Source organism: Pteronotus mesoamericanus, unplaced genomic scaffold (assembly GCF_021234165.1).
Source record: "Pteronotus mesoamericanus isolate MK-2021 breed Mesoamerican mustached bat unplaced genomic scaffold, CSHL_Meso_final contig_94, whole genome shotgun sequence".
In the NCBI taxonomy this organism is placed as follows: domain Eukaryota; kingdom Metazoa; phylum Chordata; class Mammalia; order Chiroptera; family Mormoopidae; genus Pteronotus; species Pteronotus mesoamericanus.
This window is the reverse complement of record NW_026555285.1, coordinates 33479223-33504222: the sequence shown is the minus strand read 5'-3', so window position 1 is coordinate 33504222 and position 25000 is coordinate 33479223. Positions and strand designations below refer to the sequence as shown.

General features: G+C 41.0%; 1 pseudogene; it reads left to right on the top strand.

Annotated features, from left to right (window-relative positions):
• Window positions 1–6571: 6571 nt before the first annotated feature.
• LOC129081110 (ras-related C3 botulinum toxin substrate 1-like) lies at window positions 6572–7124 on the top strand (annotated as a pseudogene).
• The last annotated feature ends 17876 nt before the right edge of the window (window positions 7125–25000 follow it).

The following is a 25000-nucleotide window of genomic DNA, read 5'->3' as shown; positions in this document are numbered from 1 at the left end:
AAATCAATGGAGACAAATATTCTCCATTGATGAAAGGTAGGGGAACAACTGGGTGGTCGTCTATGGGGGGAAATTGGATTTCTTACTTCGTGACTCACAAGAAAAGAAATCCCAGTTCAATCACATATTTAAACATGAAAATAAAACATTTAGAGCATTAGAAAAAATACTGAAAATTTTTTAAGTAATCTTTAAGCAGGAAAAGTCTTTCTAAAATTGATGCAAAAATCTAGAAATCATAAAATAAGGCTTTAAATTTGATGACATAACAAGAGGACATTTCTACATGGTAAATATATGTATATATGCATATAGACCACAAATCAAGTCAAAATACAAAAACAAACTGGGGATCATATTGGCAATTTGTGTAAAAAATATCTAATGTCTCTCATACCTGAAGCTTCTAGATATTAATAAGAAAAAACAATTAAAAGTAAGCAAGTTTAGAAACAGACAAGTCACAGAAGAGTAAATGCAAATGTCTCTTTAAAATATACAAGATCTTCAATAAGAGAATAATTTCAAAATATTCATTAAAACTATACTGAAATTCACCTTTTTATCAGTGTCAGATTGCCAAAGTTCAGACCGTCGGCTGCTGTACAGTGATGGCCAGCACAGTGACCTAGGAATTAGAATGCTGCTTGTGGACATGACAATGGGTCCCACCTTCACGGAGAGCAAAGGGCATCCCTCATTTAGAACAGAAGTCATTTCCCTTAAGTCTTTCCTTGTTTGCCCAATCTGTCAGATCTCACATCCCTATCTAAAGTTTGGCTTAGTTACCTTTATCAGCAACGTCGTAAGAAGACCAGAACATGTCATCTAAATTCAAAGCAGCTATGTCATTTCTGAGATATTCCTTTTCCCAATGAACTCTTCAGAAGGAAGATACACTATAAAGGGCGAGGAAAGGGAAGCTAACAGGTAATGTTTGTCCATTCATTCTGCAGGTGTGTGGTGAAACTCTACCTGAGAGCCTGCCAGGCGGCAGGTACGGTTCGAGGATCTGTGGTTGAAACACTGATGAGGACAGACACGGGTGAGACTTCAGTCTAGGCGAAAAACACCTGATAAATGTTACACCTGGGAGATGCGGCAACCATTAGCAGGGAACTTCACATAGCAGGAGTTAAAAAAGTGAAACTCGTGTATGCATAACCCATAGACGCGGACAACAGTGCGGTGAAGGGCGGAGGGCGGGAGGGAAGGGTGGAGGTGGCAAAGCCCAGGGGAGGGGAATGGGGACAGCTGTAATAGTGTAAATCAACAAAAATAAAATTAAAAATTAAAAATTTTGAAAAACTGACAGAAAGAGTTTTTTACAACCTCAAGCAGAGCTGGGCCCGATGGCGCCCAGGCAGGGAGGAAAGGCAGGCGGGAGCGTGGAGCGCCAAGGTCCCCTAGAACACCTGGCAGGTCAGCGACCCGGAGTATGGGAGAGGGAAAGCGCTGCGAGAAGAGGCTGCTCGGTGAGCGTTGCCCTGAAGCCCCGGGATCCCTGTGAAGGAATTTGCATTTTATCCTCAGGGCAGTAGGAAATCATTAAAACATTTGAAATAGGAGAGTGATATAATCAGATTTCTAGGATTTTTATTTGTGTGTTGCTCCATTTGTTTAACTGTGATGCAGAGCCTATGTGTGAGGCGAGAAGGAACAAAGCAAGGAGACTGGGTGTAATGCTCCAAAGGAGAGATGCTTGTAGCCTGGTCTTGTGTTGTGACACGTGGGGTCAGAGGGATGGAAAGGAGCAATCTTGGTAAACCTCAAATCTCATCACGTGATTTCCATGCTTGAAACTCTCCAAACTTCTCTCATTTTTCTTAGGCCAAAATTTCAAAAATTCTTGCCATGGCTTAAAGGGCCCTTGGAGGTCCCTCCTTCCCCTTCCCCTCCCCCTTGCACACTGGCCCTATCTGTTCTTTGTGTGCACTGACCTGAAGGGGAGCACACACAACCTGCACAGAAACTTCCTACAGGACATATTGTTTGGTTCACTGAGAAATCAATGAATGAAGTGGATGATTTAAGAGATATTTAGGTGACGGGATTGAGCGAAAAACAAAACAAAAGCCATAGACACAGACAAGAGTGTGGTGATTACCAGGGAGAAAGGAGGTTGCAGGGAGGTAGAAGACAGTATAGGGGTGATAAATAGAGACAGTAGGAGACTTGACTTGGGGTGGTGAACACACAATGCAATATACAGATGGAGTATTCTATTGCAGAATTGTATACCTGAAGCCTATATAATTTTATTAACCAGTGTCACCTCAGTAAATTCAATAAAAAGGAAAAGGAGAATATAAAAATAAAATAAAAATGGTTCTTCATCTCCCCACCCATAAAATAGAGGTATGTAGGAAGTCAAATAAGACTTGGAAGGTAGAAGGACATAGGACATCAAGGGTAAAACAGAGGGCTCTAGCTTGCGTAACTGGTTGGTTTAGGGAACATTTGGAGAGTAGGCAGAAAAAATGGTTCAGTTTGGCTTATATTGAGTTTGACGTGGTTGCAAATTATTCGAGGGGAGATGCTAAACAGGCAATTGGATCGTAGTATTTAACATGTGCCAGGTTCTGGGCCAGGCACTTTCACATGTATTATCTCATGTAATTAACTGAAGTAAAATGTAGATAAAAAACAATTAACTCTATGATCTCATTTTAAAGTAGGCTCCACAGTAATTATGTTAATCTAGACTTTGAATAGCCCGTGCTTATTAATCAGGGGAAATGAGCAATCTATCCTGAAGGAGTTAAAAAACTGCCTAGTGATTTGAATCTCTTTATTTCCAAAGTATCCCTATGGTACAATTAAGGGAAGACTTTAAAAAACAAAAACAAAACAAAAAAAAAAAACAAGTATCAAAGAGTTGGTGAATAATTTTATTTTCATGGCACAATTTTAGCCTGTCCTAGTATTTTGCATGATTAATCATGGGATCTAGCTCATTTTAAATAAACCCAGCAGAGGTGGAAAGGAAAGTGTCCTACCATCTTCACCCCTAACAACACTCTTCATCCATGTTTCCTTTTACACCAGGGTGTCCGACCTTGGGCACCTCTAGGCCACACTGGGAGAAGAGTTGTCTCGGGCCACACATTAAATACACAAACACTAATGCTAACTGATGAGCAAAAAAAAAAAAAAGGTCTGTGCATAATTTTCATGATATCTGCCACCACAGATACACAAAAAAGTCCTCACGTAATAACTCTAATTATGCAGCAGCCCTTTTAATAATCTTTTAAAATCATTAAACAGGTCCCAATTTTGTGATCACTAATATAGAAAATGTACAAATCTAAGTAATAAAACTTAGGATAAAACGGTAATAAAACTAAGTCATGTTTTAAGTAAATGTACAATTTTGTGGTGGGCCACATTCGTAGCCATCCTGGGCCGCAGGTTGGACGCCCCTGTTCTGCATCAATTTCTACAAGGGTTTCCCCTTCCTGCTTTTGGCAAGACATTCAAAGCCAGATCTGTGAAGTGCTGGGTAGTGCTTCTTCTACCCAGTTTTTATAGTTTAAACGGTCATATGTCCAGGTGCAACATCAGCATTCCAGGATACATGTCCACTGTGTTCTTCAAACTTTCACACTCCATAAGGCCCCCAGAAACAGAACGAAGCTCTTTGCTCCATAAAAGTTCAGAATGAGATGTCTGAAAGTTGATCAGTCGGCAAGCACATAGGCGTCGGCAGGGCAGCTCCCTTAGAACACAGACGTGGGTCCTCACCCTGGATCTACTAAGTCAGCATTTCTCATGATGGCTCCCAGGGATCTGCATTTTTTAAAAGTTATCCAGATGCTATTCATTCACACTAAAATTCGAGAATTCAGGTAATATTTTTTAATGAAAGTGAGTAATTCTCATTTTGCTATCAGAAGTAATTACAAAATGCCTCCTCACAAAAAAGTAAGATACCAGAACAAGAAATACATTAAATAAATAAATAAATATTTGAATCCTCAAGTAAAGACAAGAGACTGTGTGAGTGCCCTGAATTAGACTCCATGAAACAAGATTTTAAAGGTTTTTATCCACCTGCTGTTGTTACTAGAGTCACTGCTGGGAAACTGAGTTGTGACTGTTTTACAGAGACCTACTAGTATTCACTGTTTACAAAAAGAAAAAAAGAAATAAAAAGTAAGCTAATTGAAGAGATTACTTTATAATTATGATGTTTTACTGAGAGGAGGGAAGAGTCACACCACATAGTGACTCCTAAGTTGTGAGGGTTTTGTTTTTAGATTTTGTTTCCTGCTTTATTTGTGTGTTTGGCTTTTGGGAAGTGTCTTTCAAAGAAGTTTCCTAAAAAGAATGGAAGAATTGACTCCCGCAATTAAACTCCCATTCATTGCTTACCAACTCTTATCCAATGTCTATCATTTCACATAAAGAGATTATATATACATATATCTTTAAAAATATATTTAATACTCAACCCAAATAAGGCCATTTCAGTGTAGTTAAAACTCTCTTGTTTTCCAAGGCAAATAAATACTGTTACTTGCAAGAGTGGACAAATGAAGGCATATGGGACTAGATCTCTACTTAATCTGTATTTCTCACATTTAAAAAAGTGAAGAAAAAAAATCATTGCTGTGAACTTTTTCACTTGTAAATTCATATACTTAAATTAAATTAAAAGGTTAATTTTTGAGTACTTCTCTTTTGCAAAATAAGTAGAAATTTCCATTATCCATCAATTAAACATAGGTAAGAAGTAACAGACATTGAACAGAAGAGAGATACATATTATGCATGCAAGGAAAATTAAAACTTGGAATGCTGGGGGGGGCTGTGCTTTGATGTACAAAAGAACCATTGTTAATGTGGGACAAAACCTTCCCAGTATGGAACAGAGATAAAAAGGAGGGAGTTTCTAGCAGATCAAGGTCAGCTGAGATCTATGAATAACATAAATGCTATTAATCTAGCACCGAATGAATTGCAGGAGTTCAGCAGGGTATGGTTATGTGGCAGAGTTCGTGGCAGGAGTGTTTTATGTCACTTTGTATTAGATAATGAGCATATTCATCAAGATTCCTAAATACTATCCAAACTGGCATAGAAGAAGCTTTAAGGAGCTTGAGAGAGAGCAAATCAAAGAACTAGATCTGAGGCTCATAAAGGTAATAGGGATGTTCAAACAGTGCAGCAAGTTTAGATAGTTGCAGGCATCCGTAGGCATCCGCACAATCTCACTCTGCAGGAAATGGCGTGAGAAAGGATTTCTTAGTTGGATGGCCAGCAGCTTATTATATATAACATCGCCTCCCTCATTATATCCTCATTTAATAGTTAGAAGACATGCAGACAGTAATACCTTAAAAGGCTGTTGCTGGAAAATGTGGAATTTTTCTCCTCTAATGACAAACTTAAGATACAAATAGTTGCTTTTCCTTTCTTCTGGGAAACTCAATATAAAATCACTGTTTCATTTTTTAATGTTTTTTACATTCAAATCTACCTAAATGTTTGGGATCCCTTTCATTTAAGTCTTATTGAAATAAAAATTTGTTGTAAAATATATATATATATATATATATATATATATATATATATATATATATTTACATCCCAGACGCATACCTGATTACAAGGAATTGAAAAAATGAAAACATAAAGAAGAGCTGAGAAGAAAACAGAAGACTTGTAACTGGTGGTAGTACTAAATCAACACAAAATAGAAGAAAAGAAAGGAAAGAGAAATAAGATAAACAGTAAGGAAATAAATATATAATATAAAGATGAATTTTTTTAAAGTAGACTACAAAGTGATATACTTTTAGCTGATTGATTGCATTTCCATCGACCCAATAAGGCATAAATCCTTATGTAAATGCATTGAAAACTCATAAAGAACAAGCACCCTAGAAGACTGGTCTATGAACATCTTAATTTGTTTGTTTTATAAACTTCAGGTACTTCCTTGTATTCTTTCCATTACCATTTAATCCACTTACACTCTCCTCTCCCCAGCAATGACCACACTGTTGTCCATGTCCATGAGCCCTTTTTCCTTTTTGCTCAATCCCTCCACCCTCTAATCTCCACCCCGACCTCCCCATCTTAGCTGTCAGCCTCCTCTCCGTCTATGTGTTTGTCTCTATTTTTCTTGTTAGTTCAGTTTGTCCATTAGATTCCACTTAGGAATGAAATCATATGGTATTTGTTTTTCTCTGGTTTACTTCACTTAGTATAATGTTCTCCAGGTCCATCCATGCTGTTGCAAAGGGTAAAATTTTCTTCTTTGTTATAGCCAAGTAGTATTCCATTGAGAACATCTTAATTTGATTGTAGGTGGCAACATATACTACACACCTACCACTGAGATCCTATTTCAACTTTATTCATTCATTTATTCAACAAATATTAAATGCCTTGAATATGCCTGTAGTGAGCAAGACAGACAGGATTTCTGTCCTCATAAAGCTTACGGTTTTAAGATGTATGTTGACGGTAGCCATGTACCCGCCCACCTACCACGCCCTGAGCCCACCACTTCTCACCTCAGTGCCCGGCCACTACTACTGTGGCCCACCGAGCAGCCCAGATGCAGGGCATCAAGTGTGTGGTGGGGACAGACAGAGCTGGAGGTAAAACTTGCTCACCAATCAGTTCTACAACCAATGCATTTCCTGGAGAATGTGTGCCCAATGTCTTTGACAACTATTCTGCCAGTGTTATCATAGATGGAAAGCCGGTGAATCTGGACTTACGGGATAGTGCTGGACAAGACACTTATGACAGATTACATTCCCTGTCTCATCTGCAGACAAATGTTTTCTAATTTGCTTTTCTCTTGCAAGTCTTGCACCATTTGAAAATGTTCCTGTGAAGTGGTATCCTGAAGTGTGACACCATTGCCCGAACACTTCTAACATCCTGGTGGGGACTAAGCTTGCTCTTAGGGATGATAAAGACACCATCAAAAACTGAAGGAGAAGCTGACACCCACCACATACCTGTAGGGAGACCGGTATTGTGAAATAAATGGACTGCTCAGCTCTCACACAGCAAGGCCTCCAGTGTTCAATAAAGCTACTTGAGCTGTTCTCTACCCACCTATTGTTAAGAAGAGGAAGAGAAAATGCCTGATGTTGTAAATGTCTGGGCCCCTCTCACCTGCGACCCTGTCCCCTTGGAATCTTTGTACCCTTTGCTCAAAAAAGGATGGAGTCTTGCCCTGGTTGGGTGGCTCAGTTGGTTGGAGCGTCATCCTGTACGCCAAAAGGCTGCAGGTTCCATCTCCATTCAGGGCACATACCTAAGTTGCAGGTTCAATCCCCAGTCAGGGCACATGCGAGAGGCAACCAATCTGTTTCTCTTTCCTTCTCTCTCTCTCTCCCTCTCCCTACCCCCCCATCTCTCTCTCTCTCTCTCCCCCCCCCCTAGAAATCAATAATAAAACATATCCTTGGGTGAGGATTTTTTTTTTAAATGATGGAGGCTTTGCACTCAATGTCAAGTTTTTGTTTCAGATTACTATTGCCATAAAACCATTTTGGACCAGTCAGTAATTTTTAGGTTTCATTTGTTTACAGTGTGTGAGTTCAAACTTTCACATTCTATTAAAATGTAGTCCTAAAATGAAAAAATAAATAAACAAAAAGATTTCCTTTGATGGTTATAGTAATTTGAACAGTGCTCTCCAACAATTCATGTCTATCCGTAACCTCAGGATGTGACCTTATTTAGAAATAGGGTCTTTGTCGATGTATCTAAGGACCTTGAGATTAAGTCAATCTGGATTTAGAGTGCAGCCCTAAATCTAATGACCAGTGTTATTAGAGGAGCAGCTACAGAGAGACACAGAGAGAGAGGGCAGTGATGGGAAGAAGGAGACAAAGATTGGAATGATGCATCTCCACTCCAGGGAACGCTGGCAGCCACGAGGAGCTAAAAGAGAGGCAAGGGATAGTTCTCCCTCAGATTAATTTCTGTTGTTTTAAGCTGCCCAGTGTATGGTCACTTATTATAGTAGCTTCAGGAAATTAACAAAGCGGTGCACAGAGTTAAAACAAAAGTCAGCCCCGAGACTGCCGTCGCCCTTGCCAGAGGGCCACTGAACAGGTGAGTGGCCTGAGGAGACCAAGGTACAGATGTGGTGCTGCCTTTACCAAAATCCTTGCTAAAGGGACCAAAAAAATGAGTGTGTGTGTGTGCTAACAGGTGCGCAAACTATGAGAGTTGGAAAGGACTTAGATATCGTCTAGAGTCATCCTGTTCATTTTACAGCTCAAGAAACTGATGTGACCTGTCTTTTGGCTTCCTTTCTCCTTGGCCTCGAGTGCAATGCAGATGGTCTGTCCTATCTCGGGCAGGAAATCTCTGTCTGGCTGACACCCTGAATGATTCAGCTGGATTACCGGGGGGCGGGTGGGGGATTTCTTCCCAGTGAGATGGAAACTTTAAAATCCATTTAGTTGACAGTCATCCGACTCTGTAAATCATAATGGGACAAGCAAGAAATATGCACTCCTGTCCTTTAGAAACAGAATCCCAAATATCAGATGTTATATTTCAACTATAAGTAAAGTCAAATAGTGTATTTTGTGGTTCCTTGGATCAAAACTAAAGGCTCAAAATAAGGCAGAAGAAAAAGAAAGTGCAGAAAGAGTTCCATCACCGACACTTAAAACAAGGGCAGGACCTTGCTATCTGGCTTACGACAGACCAGTTCTCCTTCTCAAAAAATAATTAAAATAAAATGAAACAAAATAAAATAAAGTAGAAAAACAATCCTCCCCCTACCCCACACAAACACCCCTACTTAATGGTGTTGAAAAACTACAAAAGTAGCCCAAAACTTAAGAGGTCAAGAGCCTTAAAAGAAGGAAAATTAATTTACAGTCTGAGCAGAAAGTGGCTGCTGATGGGCAGAGAAGCTGAACAGTATTCTGAACAGCCTCACAGGACAAGAGAGTCAAAAAAGGGAGCTCAAGACTATTAAGAGTCCTAAGGTGAGAGAAGCCAAGATCCTAGAGAGAAGGGAAACAGAGGAAAATAAGTCTGGTAGACCAGCCACTTTTTCTCTTGAGGTAGCCACCCATTCGTCTGTGGCACAGGCCAAGACATGGACAAGCTGATCCCAAAAGAGCTTGCAAAGAGGCTGAACATACCGAACAGACCTATTGGCAGTCTCACTCTGCCGGGAAGATTAAAAAAATTTTAAAAAATAGAGTTCAGGGGCCACCAAAGTGGAGGTACCCAGGCAAATATTCAGGGTCCCATCTGCAAATTCCTACACCTTAGAAGTTAGGGCAAACCCCATGTGTCAAAGCTTTAGACTGAGACTCAGGCTCAAATCAGTTTGCTTCCTATTTGAATTAAGGTGATTTGCTCTTCTGTTAACTTCCTGCCAGGTAACATTCTTTCTGGGAAAAAAGAGAACACCACCTAGAGTTCCTACAGTTTTTCACGCACGAGGTCCAGCCTTCCCGGGAAGATTATTCAACACACCCAGGGAGAGGACTAAGAGAAAAAATAGTAATAATAGAACAAGACCCAGCTGTGACTCTGGTACTGTGATGAGGAGACCCAAACTCTAAAAGAAGGGCTGAGTCCCCTGCCCTTACCACCATCACAGAGAGCTTATAAAGGATCACAGAGAAATGTGTGATGCATGAAATTAGAGCGGAACCTAGCTAGGAATCATGGTAACATTTTCCTCTGAAAGCTGCTGTTCTGTATGGAGAGGCCTTTTGTAAATGGCAGGAACTCAGACCAGGGTTCCAGAAGCTGACTGCTTTACCCCTTAGCGGTTGCTCACACAAAGCCAGTACCTCCTAAGCCTCCCAGAGTCTTGAATTATTGTACAGTACTTGACTTTTTTAAAACAACAAAGCTGAATTCTGTGAGGATAGAATATAGGGTAGGCTGAGTTAGGGGTAGGTGAAGAACAGGAGGCTCAAAATGTTACCGAACCAAAAACAGCGGTCCGTCTGCCTGCCGCTAAAAAAGCCAAACTCGTGAGGCAGTTGGTGGTGAAAAAGGAAAAAGGTTTTATCCAAATGCTGCGTGGTCTGGGAGAAGGATGGACTCCCATCTCAAAGCCTGTCTCCTCTGCAAAACCCGGACAAAGTCCGACTGTCCTCACAAGACCAAGACAAAAGACAGGGCCCAGGGCTCCTGCTCCATTTTGAAGGACCGTCCTTCGGAGCCTGCAGGCAGCTGCTAAGTGGTCATCCAGGTGGCTTAGCTTGTTCCCAGCAGCTCCCTCTTCAGGTTCCCTCCTGGAGTCCCTGGACCATGCGGCTGCTATGGCCACAAGGTGATATGCTCCTGGGCCAGAGAGCACGTGAACACATGGTGAATGCTTCACCAGGTCGGAAAGAGAGAGACTCCCTCCTGGAAGCCACGGGCCATGTGGCCCCCAGGGAGGACAGGCCAGTGCGCCAGCTGAGTGCAGGTCCCAAGCAATGAGCCACCAGCAAGAGAGTCTCCTTGTTCCCCTGGGACGATATTAGTTTTGGGTGTGGGGCAGACCAGGTGCTCTCCCAAAATGACCCATTAACCTCCCAGAATTTTGAGCTTCTGGTGGGCCCACCTCCCAACCATTCCCTTCTTTCTCCGGGCTAGACTGACAGGTCCCTCTGGCCCAGCACCTCCCCCTGTGCCATTTTGACTTCGATGGCGCATGTGCCTGCCTTCCCCTGGTCCTACCCCCAATCTGGTACTGGAGGGGCGGGGGAACCTCCCCCTTCTACCATCTTGGCCAGGGGTGAGACTCCCCGGGCTCCAACTGACTGTCTACCAGTAACAAAAATACAACCCGAGCGTTTCCTGTGAGTTGCTGTGGGAGTCAGACTCTGACACGGGCTGTGGAAAGAAAGAAAATGGAGTGCCCACATAGATTTCATTACTATCCCTTTATTTTTATCAATTAGAGGTTAAAGGAGAACATAGGACAGGGGGCTTTGAGAATTTTTGTTCCCCCTCCTATCTTTTCATGCCCCCATGCCGGTGAAGTTGCAAATTAAAGGATCAACAACAGCCTCCTGTTAATCTAATTCAGTTTGCTGTCTTTGGCCTTTTCTCTCTCTTTTCTCCTTCCTGGGATCCCTCCCTGGATACTGCACTCCATCCTCTTCCCTTAAGATGTTCCAAAAGCTACTACACCGCCCCTGCCTTTCCCTAAGTCCTGGCCCAGGACTGTCCCTGAGGTCACAGCTTCTGGGACCCAGACAAGTGCAGAGGAAACTAAGGGGCGCTTGGCTTTCCCCACTGCAGCACCAAGCATGCCCCCCACGAAGGGAGAGCTCTGTCCCTGACAAGAGTGCCTGGGGGATGGGCCCTTCCCTCCATCGATGACAGACTGGTCTGGTCACCTCCTCTGTGCTCTGTGTGTGTTTTCAAGCTGAAAACAAAGGAGAGGGCTTTCACTGACTCCGTCTCTCTCTCTCCTTCCCGTAATTGCTTTTAGTGGTGAAGCAGTTAATGCCATATTCCTCCTCCTGGCGCGGAGTTTTCATTTTTTATTGGCACCGTTTTATCCCCGGAGACAATAGCAGATTGTTTCTAGTGTGCGCGGAAGGATCCTGTTCTGGCAGGCAGGCCTTCAGTCAACAAGCTTCACATCCTCTGCAAAGAGCGTGCATGTGCCTTGTTCCAACCTGACTTTCAAGTGTCTTTTATAAAGACAATCATCCTAATAACAACCTGCAACTGCCTGAGGAACTTGCACAAAACTGAAACCAAAAATGCTCTGAAGACAGTCTGAGGGAGAAGCAGAAAGAGAGAGGAAGCCTCCAAGAGCAGGGGAAGGAGGCCACTGCTGAAATCCTTGGACCAAAACACTCCCGACTTCAGACTCTCTTCATGTTACCTGATTAGAAAAAGCCCTTCTTTTCCTCATACCTCTGACCCGGTTAATAGTCTCAGAACGGCTCTATTGGGTAATCTTAACTGCAGCAATCTCCCCAGATGAGGGAAGGAATTTAAAGTAATGCAGAAATCCCTGCTGGGGCTGAGGGCCTGTCCAAAGCCAGCAGCCACCCCCGGGGCCACAGTGCCCCCGCAGCGAGCACCAGTGGCTGAGATCACTTCTAGGAGAGGCGGGGTTGGGGGAGGGACACACCACTCAACAAGAAATCTGAGCTCAGAGAAACAATTACTAAGTCCTTCGTATAGTCCCGGTTCATAAAGCACAAAGCATGTTGGTCTACCATGTCTCAAAAATGTATGTGAAGAAGACAGATATTAAAGATAAGAAAACAAACTCGTCAAGGTAAAGCGACTTGCCAGAGGTCGCAGGACGAGCCAATGACAAAGCTGGTTATTAAAATAAACTTCTCCGCAGAGAAGAAAACAAATCTGTCATGCAGAAAAATATGAAATAATTTATGGAGATGCTCTGCCCTCAAGGAGGTGGAACGTAACTCCCTGCTCCGGAAGTGTGGGCCGTGCATAGTGACTGCCTTCCAAAGAGCGTGGCGCAGAGCGGTGGGGGGAGCGCCTCGGTGCAGGAATCTACCGAACCCCCCGGGCAGCGGGCAAGGTCAATATCAACCGTGGTAAGTTACAGTGCTAGCGCCCTTGACTTGATGTGATGACAACGGCACTTCACCTCTGTGGCCTTCCGCCCCTACGCCCATCACCTTAGTCTACTGTGAGAAAAACATCAAATTCCAGTTGAGAGACGTTCTACAAATCCCTGACCAGTACTCCTCAAAACTGTCCAGGCCATTCATCAAAGACACGGAAAGTCTGAGAAACTGTCACACAGCCTAGAGGAGCCGGAGAGACGTGATGACTAAAGGTAATGTGATACTCTAGATGGAATCCTGGAACAGAAAAAGGACATTAAGTAAGATCTAAGAAGATCTGAAAACAATACGGACTTTAGTTCATGATTATGTAACAAGTGGTTTATTCATTGTAACGTATGTACCAGTGCAAAATATTAATAACAGGGGAAACTGGGCGCTGGGTGTATGGGAATGCTCTGTAGTACCTTCTTGGTTTTTCTGTAAGTCTGAACCTTTTCAAAAAGTAAAGTTCATTTAACGAAAATATCAAGTTAACTAAAATACCAACCTTCACGTCTTTTCATAACAGAACACTCTTCTATTTCTTATTAAGTGAGCATTTTCTTGGTCTGCAATGCATTTAATATCTAGCTCTCCCAGCAGACCCCAGATTCTATGGAGGCAGAGACCAGGCCTGATTCTGCTGGACAACAAACTCCTAGCACCTTGCACACTGCCTGGCACATGGTAGGTGCTCAATAAGTATTTGCCAAATGAATGAAACTAGGACCAAGGCATTATAAAACTGGTTTGTGTGAATATATTAAGTTCAAACATTCAACCCTATGTTAGAAAAAATGCTAAAATATTTAAAGTATCAAGAGGAGAAAATAGGATCCCAGAGCCTGTTTGAATTGCTAAAGTGTTGATTCTGGTAGTGGGGTTGAACATGGTCACTTAAGAACGAAACGGAAATTAGAACAAGGTTACAAAAATGAGTTGGGCCTCATGTTACAAGGAAGAGGTACAGAAAAATCAGTGAACTTGATGTCACATCGAAAGTCAGTGTGATCAGCGTGTACTCACTTAAATAGAGGATTTGAAAGCCCACAGGTTATACTTTCATTCTCTTGGCTTCTTGGCTTTATTCAAAATACTGTGTAGAGTGCAGCGTTGGTGGTATGGTGGTGAGCATAGCTTTACCAAAATACTGTGCACAGTTTGAGACTCCCTACAGAAAGAAGACAAAATATGAAAGTGATAATAGTATAGACAATACCCCTATGAAGAAACATTTAAAAGTTGAGAAAGTTTTGCCAGAAAAGGAAAGAGCTAACAAGTGACGCAATAACAAATACTTAACATACAGCAAGGTTTTGTAATGAGAGAACTGACCCTTTCTGTGGTTTCACAGAAAACCAGAAGGAGAAAAATGAACTTAAGCTGCTACGAGGCTTCAGCATCAGAATGTCCTCTTTTGTATCCTAGATCGCTTGACAATGAGAATGGCCAGCCATCTGGTTGACACGGCCTATCAGGAGAGGAGCGTGGCCTTCAGGAAAAAGTCTCTCCTGCTCTTCTGACTTCATCGTTGGACTCCGTATTGACTCTGGACATAACTAAAACAATGGCCACAATTCTTCCGTCACTAACCAAACCACCACTTTCACGTGGACAGAAACCATTTCTGTTTTGTTCACCCTTCTCCTTAGCACCTAAATGTAATGCCTGGCAGTCGGTGTTCGGTAAATACTCGTTGAACAAACAAGTTAATAAGGAAATCAGCCTTGAATCATAAAAAAGATGACTGATTATATTCTGCTTTCTTAGACATATGAGAACATGAAGTAGGACAAGAACAAAAGAATGTTGCTATCATTGATTTTTATTCAGTCATCTAAAGAACTTAAATAAATATTTTTTTAAAGCCTAGGAAAGGGCATTAACACAGTGCTTGACCTATTAAAGGCCCTGTGGCAAAGTTATTTTCCAAAGGCAGCCACATTTAATATAGAACCCATCGCACATGCTCTTCTTACAAAGCGACACTGATATGACTCCATTAGGGTCTATGTCTCCTTTCCTTGAACCTAGGCACACCTGGTAACTGCCCCAAATATTGCAGAAGTGATGCTCTGTGACTTCCGAAGCTAAGTCATACAAGGCAATATTTGGTTTCTGCCTCTTTCTATCTCTCTTTTAGAATTTTTACCCTTGAAACTCAGTCAGCACGCTGGGAAGAACCCCAGGCCACATGGAAAAGCCACATGTGGAGACATCAGTATTAAGCACCACACATGTGAGTGAACGAGCCTTCAGACGGCTCCAGCCCCTCGTCTTCGAGGCTCCCACTGGGGCCCAATCACCACGAAGCTGTCTCTCCTGTGATGGCTGAATTTCTGACGCACCAAATTGTAAAACATAATATGTGATTATTGTTGTTTTAAACCACTGAGTTTGAGATAATTCATTTCATAGCGATAGATAACAAATGCAGGTACTTACTACATGTTTCATTTAATTGCTCGAGTATCTCCAGTTCAGCTGGACAAACTTGCTGAATGTCTGTCTACTCCATGTCTGGCACAATGAATGTTAGGCACTAAGAATATACACACCTGAGTAAGGCATGGCCCCTCCTTTCTAAGCTCCCTATAAGGGGAGTAAACACAAAACAGAGAGTTATTTTCACAATGATATGATCTGTCTCATTTATTATACTATTGGGTCCTTTCTGGCTCAAACTTGGATCCTAAATTGGGGAGCTGATGACAGCTATGGTCACCTATTTCCTTGAACTGATTGACCCACGTGGACTTGACTTGTGATAATGGGGACATGAAATGTGATTAAAGAAGGGAGTAGACATTGTGTTTTCAGTGGTGGAGGCTCCTGCGGAGAGGGAGAGAGATACAGAATGAGGGTTGGCATCTGTTACACACCTCAGGCCTGTTGTGAATCTCTCAGAGAGAGGAGTAGATTAAGGAGTGGAGCCTTGACTGGTGAGACTCAGTGGGCTGGGTGTCTCATCTGCAGACCAAAGAGTTGCCAGTTTGATTTCCGGTCAGGGCACATGCCTGGGCTGCGGGCCAGGTCCCTGGTTGGGGGCAGGTGAGCAGCAACTGATGGGTGTTTCTCTCGCACATTGATGTTACTCTCCCTCTTTCTCCCTCCCTTCCCTTCTCTCTAAAAATAAATGAAGTCTTAGAAAAGGAAAAAAAAAATGCCATTAAAAAAAAAGTGAGAGTCAAGTTCCCTCAGCACTATTAGTGGCCCAGGTGGTTAAGTATTCAAGTACTATGTTACTGTACTAGTTATTTCTCATTGAATTAATACATTCAAAGTTTGTTTTTTGTTGTTGTCATTGTAAAATATACCGAACATAAAATTTACCATTTTCATCATTTTTAAATGTACAGTTCAATCGCATTGAATACATTCCCAGTGTTGTACAGCCATCACTATCATTTTTCTCCAGAACTGTTGCATCATCCCAGACTGCAACTCCACGCCCGTTCTCCACTAACTCCCTGTTCTCCCTCCCCTCAGCCCCGGGTGACTACCATTCTCCTGTTTTTATAAATTTGGCTAATGATTTGCAAAGTCAGATGAAACCTGAAACTGGTCCCAAACACAGAGTGCAAGGAGAGACCACTGACTGTGGAGGGTTTAATAAGCAAGGACACTTACGAGGCTTGCCTGGGCACCCACCCACCAGAATTGCTGATGTTTATACCGAGGCCTTAATGGGGTTCGCTCCCTGCACAGCCCCGCATGGTCTCAACAGCACATTGCTCCCTCAGGTCTGCGTCCTGGACGGTGGCTCCGGCCGCGGGAAAGGTGGGTGGTATGTGCATTCCAAGGACAGGGTCCAGCAAGGAGCCTCTGGCTGCCAGTGTCCAGGTCATGGCTCAGCCAGCGGCCACGCCCTCTCCATGACCTCCTCTAATACTAGGTAACTCATATAAGCAGAATTATCCATGTGTCCTTTTGCGGCTGCCTTATTTCACTAAACGTAATGTTGTCAAGGTTCACCCATGTTATAGCATAGATCAGAATTTCATTCCTTTTTTAAGGCTGAATATTTCATTGTAGGTATATAGGATATTTTGTTTATCTATCATTGATGGACACTTGACTTGCTTCCACCTTTTGCCTATGGTGAACAATGTTCCTGTGGACATGGTGTGAAAATTGTTCTTTGTGTCCCTGCTTTTAATTCTTTTGGGTCTACACCTGGAAGTGGGATTGCACTATGTGGCTGGCCACTTGGGTCAGTTTCTCAGAGGTTCCTTTAGTTCCCTGGCACCTCCAACCTTTACTCAACCGCTCTCAGAAGAACCCCATTCTGCCTTCGTGGTTCTTGCTGCAGGTGACTGAGCTGTTGGGACAAATCTCAGAACCACAGATTGGCTGGAGTACAAAAATCACATGTCTCCAGCCTTAGCTGGGCCCACAGCACTACCCAGTATTCTTCCTTTGTCCTGGAACTTCATGGTCTACCCTTCCATGGCTATTCCCGGCTTTTGCCATGCCTCTCAAGCTCCATAACCTTCCTGGGGGCTTTTCTATCAATAGCTCACCTCCCCTCTTCTATCATGGTTCCCCAACCTCCATCACGGAGCACCTCCATAATTTTTGTCCTACTCATTTATCCTGGGACTATCAATTATGTATTTAATATTTTTCTTTAAGTCATTTTGTTCTGCATTTTTATTTCCCAGCAACAACATCCAGAAGGACCTCATTGTGCTATACCACATATTTTTCTACAACACAAGTATTAAAAATGGTTATCCATGCACAACTTATATTATTACCATCAGTAAGTACAGTATAATTTGGAAAACTGTTTTGTAAGGGAGAAAATTAGAAGTACCAAGCAAATGTCTGCTTGGCTGATACCTATAAACTCTCCTACATCCTTACCCAGGATATTTCCGCCCCCCAACCGGAATCAATTCTATCACCTATTGTCCTGCTCAGAAACTTGATGCATCAGGAGCCTCCTCTCTCCTTTCTCCTCTCATGTCTTGACCTCCTCCATCTCTTCTGGCTCTCATCTCTTGAACAGGACTTCGTTGTCTGTCCCTGCTTAAGTCTCCAGGCGTTTGTGTTACCCCTACCTCTAACTTTTTGCTCAACAAAACTGAACTGCTTAAGATTTCGACATGTGTTGCTTTCTCTCACCCTCTTACTATTGCTCAGGCTCTTTTCTCTATCTATAATTCTCTACTTCTTCTCCCCATTAGAGGAGGGGGGAGGGGGAGAGTGGGAAGGGGGAAAGAGAGAAGGAAAAGAAGAAGAAGAACAATCATCATCATCATCATCTATGGACTTTGGACCTAAAAGAGGAGAAAGGTTTGATTTACTTCTTTTTATGAGCTTTAATTTTGAATGTACACAGTACATGGACAAGTTATATTAAGTGTGCTCAATTTTACCACAACCCCACATTACCAGCCATCACTCTATTATAAAACTGTTCATATTTTTTTCATTCTTTATTTTTGCATCAACATGCCTTGTGGAGGCCCTGGCTAGATAGCTAAGTTAGTTAGAGCATTGTCCCAGCATACCAAGGTTGGGGGTTCAATCCCCGGTAAGGACACATACAAGAGTCAACCAGTGAATGCATAAATAAGTCAAAAAAATTGATGTTTCTCCCTCTCCCTCTCTCTCTCTCTGTCTCTCTCTTTGTCTTCCTCCTTCCTCTCTCTCTCTAAATTCAATAAAAATATTAAAATGTCTTGTGGATATTTAATGTTAGCAATAACACTGTCAAGCCCAAAAGTTCAGTTCTGAGTACAAGACATAAGAAATGTGTGACAAATATCTTTTGCCACAATATAAAGTCACTCTCAGTAGATACATAACATATATTTGTATGTAACATAAATTAAATCTTTAAACCATATCCCTTTACTTAAAATAATATTTTCCTAATTTTACCAATAGATATTACACAATATAAATATTTAGAAAAGTTATTATACTTAATATAATGATCTTTTGACTATGACTTAATAGTTACAGAATTACTATATATAATAACTTTTGTTCAAATAGTTAACCAATGTTAATTTTCCTCAGAAGATTTCATATGGATGTATCCTGTCATAAGAGTTTTTATGTCATGGTAATATTTGCAAAAAAAGTTAAAATCAAAACTCAAAGTCACTTTTAAAAATAATTTGATAATGTTTATAAGACAAGTATTTCCTTAGAGAAACCTAAACCTATGTTCTTTAGATACTGGACAGGAAAACAGACATCTCACAATTCACTATGCAAACTTTTGAATTTTATAAATAGAACATTATAAGTAAGGCATGTATGTTTTTTTCTGTCTACCTAAATAGTATGCTTGCAGTCTCCAGGGAATAAAAGAGGGAGGCAAAATCAAAAGTAATAGAGCTGCGGTGAGGAGTTTCCACCGAAGGACTGGGAAATGGGCCACTGGCCCCAGACAGGGCACTTCAGGGAACAGAGCAGGGGGCCAAAGAGTAGGCCTGTGCGGGAGGATGCACTGTGCGCTGAGCTCTCTCCGAAGCCTCTATTATTTTATTTAAGTAGCATGTTACAGAATTGGTAGAATAAGCCATAAAGGAGTACCCTGGAATCTTAATTCACTTTTGTGTAGTCCTGATGTTTCCTTGTAAAGAAATACATTAACAAATATGAATATTGCCTAGGGTAGGCTTAAAATGCTATCAAGAAGAGTTACACTAAAACACAGGTACAGGTTTGGGAAATGCTCATCTCAAACAATATATACTTTAAGGCAAGGAGCATCTTTAAAGGCAGGTTTTTCATAATGATGGCGTGTCCGATCCACTCTGAGCAACCATAACAATTATAATGCTATCAGCTTAGTGACCTATCTTCAAAATATATGCAACAAAAACAGAACTAAATTCCCAGGTACTGCATGCAGCCAACTCACAAGGAAGCCACAGGTTTAAATTTTTGATAGAAACACAGCAACAGTTATGAGACAATGAACAAACTAGTCACTCAATGTAATTTCACAGCTTCTGCGTTAGATCACACTGTGTGTGTTTCCATAACACCAGATATTAGTAAAGCTGAGTTTTCAGTGATTTCTATGATAGAAAGAGAGAGAGAGAGAGAGAGAGAGAGAGGAAGAAGCACCGAGAAATCTAAAGAACAGGAAACAAGGAGGGTGGTATTGAATCTGATTCCAAGATTTGAGAAGTTGTATGGGACCCAAGAGACACACACATGTCCTTGGTAAGTGATTGTGGTTGTCTAAGAATTATATTAAAAAATTACAATTATTTTTTCTTAAAAAAAACATACAGGGATAAGTGGTGGCTCTGCAGTCCATAGGCGCTGATTTCAGAAAGCACACTGTGATTTTATGGGGCGCGTTTTGTACATCCTTGCATATTCAGTCAGGGAAATAGAGGCCAGCACCTGAGGCAGGACCCTCTCCTGTGCAGAACTCTACAGGAAGGCCTTGTTGCCTAAAGTAGATTTATTTATTCTCAGTAACTGAAGATATCATTACAGGTAGAAGTTAAAACACTCTTTTAGTTTTAAGTACCAGAAACCAATCTAGCAAAAATGATGGAAAGGTTTTAGAAAAGCATCTGAAATCCAAAGCTTTTGAGACCACTCAGGGCTGTTCTGGTAACCTCACCAAAGACTCCACAGTGTCCCGGTTACCCAGAACTCCTAGCCTCTGCATTTGAAGTTCCCAATTTCTGGAAGAGAGAGTCTGACTGGCTCAGCCTGGGTCAGTTGTGCACCTTTGGACCAATGAGCTGTGGCCGGGGGTCTGTAGAAACCTGATAGCTGGAATAGAGTCTCGGCTTTGGGTGGAAAGCTCTTCTCTAAGAACCAGACATAGGGATTCAGCATTTGGGATATTCATTTTCCCATAGAGAAAAAGCACAGTTCTAACCTATTGGTTCCTCTGAACCATGGTCCTCCTTTAAATTGAGTTTTGTGTTGCAATATTTTTTTTTTCCTCCACAAAGGAAACTACTGTAACAGCACTGACATTTATGTCACAAGAATGCTGTTAAAATTTGCGTGGGAACTCCTTCCAAGTGTATTAAATCTTGATGAAACTTATCTATAAAATGAAAACCTCTCTCTAAAGGTTGGTATTTAAACTTGTATATTTGAGTATTTTAAGATATTTCACTTTATTTAAATGTGTAAGTTTCTGATATAAAATTTTGACTAGGTCTTTATGCCAATAGCTATATAAAGGCATTGAATCTCATAGGCTGCAAATCCAAGTGGAAAAACCATTTATGTTTCTATATCTAAACTTCTCATTTTTGAGACCTCATTTCATTAATAACAAAAATTTAATTCTAGTCAAGCAGCATTTCCTTGGCCTGTTTAGGATTTTTTTTTCATCCCTTTTCTATTTCTCCAAGATTACACCCAAGATTCAGAACGATGCATAATATCCTGGCATAGGGGATGGGGGTCAGAGGGCATCTGGACCCTGTTGTCACCTGCTGAGACTGGCATTTCCTGCTAGTTCTCATTTACACTGGTCCCTAGTATGGAACGTCTATAGTCCCATAGTCCCATGGCCTAGTCCCATCTAATCTACAACCTAAACTCCTTTGCAGTCTCTCAGTGTCTCTCGTCTTAACCTTGAAATTCTGCAGGTCAAACAGTCCTTTCTGCACGACCCTGCACCCATCTTAGAGACAAGGCAAGGCCTTAGAGGCTTTCCCTGCACTTTGCTTAGACACAACGACCCACACTATGCTGTGGAAGAAATCTGGAACCTTACCCCTCCCGCAGCCGCCACCCAGCACACGGTTACCAAGCACTTCCGTACTTCCACGCCTGTGTACGGGCTCCTTCCTTCTCTCATACTGCCCCCTACCCACGGCTCCCTAGTCTTCTCCTTCATGCCCCAGACCATGGTATCTGATCCAGCCCTGGCGCCTGGACCTGTCAAAGATCATTCTGTGCCTCTGGTTTGCAGTGCAGTCTTCTACTTCAGTTCTTCAGAGTACCTGCCAATTTTTGATTCTGACTGCTTACAACTCAGGGCCCTTTGGTCTTCAAAGATTATCCCTGCCATGAATGGCAAATGTGTGTTTGAGAACATGAAACTGAACACTGACTTTCTGTCACACAGGTGCCTTACTGAGTAGTCTTTGCATTGCTGTTCTAATAACCAAACACGGAGAACTGCTGGTATCACTTCCCCTGCTGCCTCTCTTGGGAGTACCTGGTACAGGAAGACCACGGAAAGAAGCAGAGAGTAATATTTTAGGTTACTAGCTCACTGCTCTAAAGAAAAGTTTGCAATTATATTCATATTTCACTTCAAAATAAATATGGTATTAAATATATAAAAATTTTCCGTTAAATATATAATTATTAAATATATAAATATTAATAGAAATATATTTTTATGTATTTATATATTAGCATACTATATAATAGATATTTAATTTTTATATTTTAATATCTTTATATTAAATATATAAATTAAATATACATTTAATTCCTTTAACTTAGTATAAATTAAGTGATATAGAACATTTAGTAAGGATGTATCAATGAACAGCAAACCTATTCATGAAATGCATGATCCATTTTTATTTGGGGATTTAATTTTGACATATTATGAGGGCCCTTTTTTAAAGATAGTGATGTTAATGAACACATTTCTTAAATATATTTCCAGTGGGAAAACTATATTCGGTGAAAACCCGAAGTCACATTTTGACTTGTCCAGTTTGCCCTGCCTGCAGATGCAGATGGAGCTGCAAGAATTCTGTGGGCCTCAGCCACAGTCCTGGCTCCTCCCCTTGAAGTAGCAGCTGCAATTCTCTCTGAGAGCTGAATATTCTGATCTGCATTGGACCAGCCCCACCCAGGCTGCCTGCATCCAGAGTTTCCGTGCACTTTAATCCAGGCCAGTTCCGTGCACATTTAGGAGGTTGTAATAATGGCTGATCTAATTAAATGTAATTAAATAATTTCTTCTTCCTATTGTAGTCTTCATTCACTGAGACTTCAGTTTAATTCATATCTTGTTTGTAAATTCCAGAGGTGGGGAAACAATAAGAAGGAATTAACACTGAGGGTGACACAGATTCGCTTTGTGTGGACAGGTAATATGACGTTTCCTCTTTGAAAAATTGTCTTAAAAGATGGCTAAGAGCATTAGTGTATTCTAGTTGCCTACCATAAATCAAAATAGAAAAGGCCCCAATACTTTCTCATCTTTACTTCCAAAGATCATTAGGTATCACTCGATCCTTACTGCAACAATTAGGTGAACTCTGGCATTGAGTGAGATGATTTTTTGTTTATTTCATTTTTAGAGAATTCTTATAAGAATTTGTTTGAGTCAAATTGACAACATACTGGGGAGCAAGATCTCCTATGCTCCAAGTTTTATGTCTAAAAATTTCCACATTTAAAAAAAAAATCAATGTGCCTAATTTATTTCATTCTGAAATCACTGTAGGCAGTCTTTCATATTCACAGGCTCCACATCCATGGAATAAACCAACTGCACATGGAAAATAAAGGCACACTTCAGAGATATTTAGGGTTGGGTTCCAGACCACCACAATAAAGCAAGCTGTAATCTTTTTGCTGGTGGAGGGTCTTGCCTTCATTCTGTAAAAAAAAGCAACACCTGTAAAATGCAATAAAGCAAAGTGCAGTACAATGAGATATTCAGGGAAAAAATGTTTTGGTGTCGCTCAAGTGATGCTATATAGTTAGGTCTATCATGGTTGCATCTGTACTGAACATGTACAGACATTTTTTTCTTGTCATTATTCCCTAAACAGTACAGTATATCAGGTATTAAATAGAAATTATATTGTTATCAGTATTATAAGTAATCTAGAAATTATTTAAAGTTTTCAGGAGGATGTGCATATCTGAAATGAAATACGATGCCATTTTATATAAGGGACTTGAGCATCCACAAATTTTGGTATCCGAGGTGTCCTGGAACAAATCACTCATGGATACCAAGCAGCTTCTGTACAAAATGCTGTAGACTGGTGCTGTAAATGCCGTGTTGTGTGTGTGTGTGTGTTTTGCTTAAGAGTTTATTCTGTGATGTATGTGTTTTTCCCATTTTGGTAAGGATCAGTGGGGGAAATACAAAGACAGTGAAGTTACAAGGAAAAAGTTCTCTATCAACTTACATTTGCCAATCCTGAAGGGAGTTTTGCAAATAGATCACTCATTAAAAGTTTATATGGTAAATTCAGGAAGGCTCATCCTGAGATGAACAAGAGTGAAGGTTGTGTAGAGCCTCGTGGATGGGTAAAAGCATGACGCAGAACCCAAAGCTTACACAAACCACTGCTCTGTCAGATACCCATTCAGTCGTTACTTACCCTTAAGTAAAAACGTCTAATTGTTTCTTCTTCCTCTCAACCATTAAAAGAAGACCAACTTGGTTACAAAATTAAAGTTATTTATTTCTCATTATTCTTTACAGATATGCAAATGCTAAAGAATTCCAGACCCGGGGGTTGGGAGTGATGTAAAATAAATTATTTAAGAAATTTAGTTCCCTGGCTGCTGTGGTTCAGTGGAGTGCGTGCCAGCCTGCAAACCAAAGGGTCACCGGTTAGGTTCCCAGTCAGAGCACTTGCCTGGGTTGCAGGCCAGGTCCCCAGTAGAGGGTGCGCGAGACACAACCACATATTGATGTCTCTCTCCCTCTTTTTCTCCCTCCCCTCCCCATCTCTAAAAATAAATAAAATCTTTTTTTAAAAAAAGAAATTTAGTAGTACTTTTTTTCTTTATTTAGGAATGTCTTTTCCATTTTTCAAAATTTTCAAAATTTTCTCCAAAATCTGTAGAATGATCAGCAAAAAATATACAGTAAAAATGAAAATTTTGAAGATTTTTAAGGGCATTTTTAATTTTTACTGACATGGGCAACTAATTCTTAGAAAAGCACTTTTCCCATAAAAGTGAAAAAATATTCCTTCCTCCAAAAATCTTGCTAGCTTTATTTACCAGGTATTTCTAAAAAAATTTCAGAGTCTACAGGTCCCATTGTATTATCTGGACTCTCTAGCCTCGTAATTCAAGACCACTGCAGGACTTCATGGCTCTCCAGATAAACTTGTTCACTTCATTTTATTCTCCATCCATGTTTTGATCGCCCGGGCTCTGTCTTTTATATCTTAAGCACAGCATCAATCTCGGGGTTTAATCATCATTATAAGGCTTTACGTGTTTCTATTAACATTCTTGCAATACAGAAAATAACTAACCAAGAATGACTGCAATCATTTGGATTTATCTTCAGTGTAAGTTACGTACAAGATTAAAAATATTTACTTAAACAATCACATGAGCATTTCTTGACTTTCTTTTTTTCTGGTCTACATTTTAGTAACTGTACAACTGAAATCCTTGTTATGATGAGTGATTTTGGGGTGAACCCTGGACATTCTGTATTGTGTTGAGAGACTCTGGATCTTACTTAAACCTTCTGGTTTAGCTGGCCTTCTCCAGTG